The following is a 1,692-nucleotide window of genomic DNA, read 5'->3' as shown; positions in this document are numbered from 1 at the left end:
GGCTTTTTTCTTTTTGCTTATGTGGTGCTGAGGAATGGAACCCAGGGCCTCATGCATGCAAGGCAAGCGCTCTACCACTGAGCCACCTTCCCAGCCTCTATACATTTATTCTTGAAGTGGCAAAAATTTACTTCAGAAAATAAGAAGCCAAAGCAAGCTGACTGCATGTAGATGGCTCTCTGATGTGAAGAGTTGGGCACAATGGCTCATACCTATAATCCCAGTTACTGGGAAAGAGACTTCAGATCCAGAAATCTTAGCAAAAGTCACCTAACTAGTTAGTAATACCAGTACTAAAACCCAGTTCTCAAGCAGCGCATTCCCACACTACAATCTCTTATCTAAGTTACCTAAGTTACTTAAATGCTAAACTTTGTGGGAAAACAGTGCAGGGGTCTGGGTTAGAAAGGGGAGGAGCTGAGGGAGTTGAGGCAGTATTTCACTAGTTCAAGATGGGCTCTGATTACTCCTGATCTCTGTGTGCTGGGATTGCAGGTGTATCTATGCCCTAATAGACTAGAGAACAAAGGGATCAATAAATATTAATATCATATAAGCACAGGTTTTGAAGTAATTGGCAATTAAAATTCCTGAATTTCACCAGCCACTGGTGGCTCACCCCTGTCATCCTAGCTACTCAGGAGGCTGAGATCTGAGCATCCTGGTTCAAAGCCAGCTGGGGCAGGAAAGTCCATCTCCAATAAACTACTCAAAAAAAAAAAAAAAACAAGAAAACAAAAAACCAACAACCACAAGCCCAGACGTGGAGCTGTGGCTCAAAGGGGTGGAGTGCTAGCCTTGAGCAAAAAGCTCAGTGATGGTGTCTAGGTGGGAGTGGGGGGGTGGAGGGGGAAGATTCCCGATTCCTGGAGTTTAGCTCAGTGGAAAAGCACTGGCAAGTGCAAGGCCCTGAGTTCAGTCCTTAGCTCAGGGGGAAAAATTCCCGAGTCTCAAGGCTGAGTTTGGTGGTAGAGTGCTTCTCTAGCATATATGCAAGGCTCTGGCTTCATCCTCAGCACTTAAATAACTCACAAGGTTTTTAAACTTTTGAAAGATAAAACTGGTGCTGTGTGCTTCACGCTTGCAATCCTAGCTACTCAGGAAGCTGAGATCTAAGGATGATAGTTTAAAGGCAGCCCTGGAAGGAAAGTCTGAGACTCTAATCTCCAATTAAGCACCCCCAAAAAAGCTGAAGGTGGAGCGAAGGCTTAAGTGGCAAAGTGAAAGAGTTCCTGACAGCACCCAGGTTTGGCGTTCAAGCCCCAGAATGGGCACAAAAATAAATAAAAATTTAAAACATTCAAAACTGCTTTTATTGCCTACAAAGACTTCATATCTCTTGGTAGTGCACGAAATACTATAAATATATATTACATTGTGTATAAATCTAGAAGAAGTGAGACAGCCAATGAAGTGACTTGCTGGGCTTTCTAAGTTTTAAGAACATTGTGTAAGATTTTTCTATTCAGTTACCAACAGACATAAGCAGTTACAAGAAGCTCCATCAATATTAAAGGTCGAGAGAACTTTGAAGACTTTAGCGTGCTTCAGCCCAATTTAGACAGCCAAACTGACCCACGTGGCCCTTCCCACTTGAACCCGTCTGCTTGTCGGAGGCAGCTCCCGGCGGCCGGTCTGCAGCCGTCACCTCGGCGCCCGGCTCCACCGTCCACCTCCGCGCCGGCCCGGGCC

General features: G+C 45.3%; 1 protein-coding gene across 1 annotated transcript in view; it reads right to left on the bottom strand.

Annotated features, from left to right (window-relative positions):
• Positions 1-1,692, bottom strand: part of LOC105999758 (chromosome unknown open reading frame, human C4orf29) — a 36,348-nt gene that overhangs the window by 2,752 nt on the left and 31,904 nt on the right. The window lies entirely within an intron of this gene.

This window comes from Dipodomys ordii, unplaced genomic scaffold, assembly GCF_000151885.1.
Source record: "Dipodomys ordii isolate 6190 unplaced genomic scaffold, Dord_2.0 Scaffold198, whole genome shotgun sequence".
NCBI classification, from domain to species: Eukaryota; Metazoa; Chordata; class Mammalia; order Rodentia; family Heteromyidae; genus Dipodomys; species Dipodomys ordii.
This window is presented reverse-complemented; position numbering and strand designations above follow the sequence as displayed.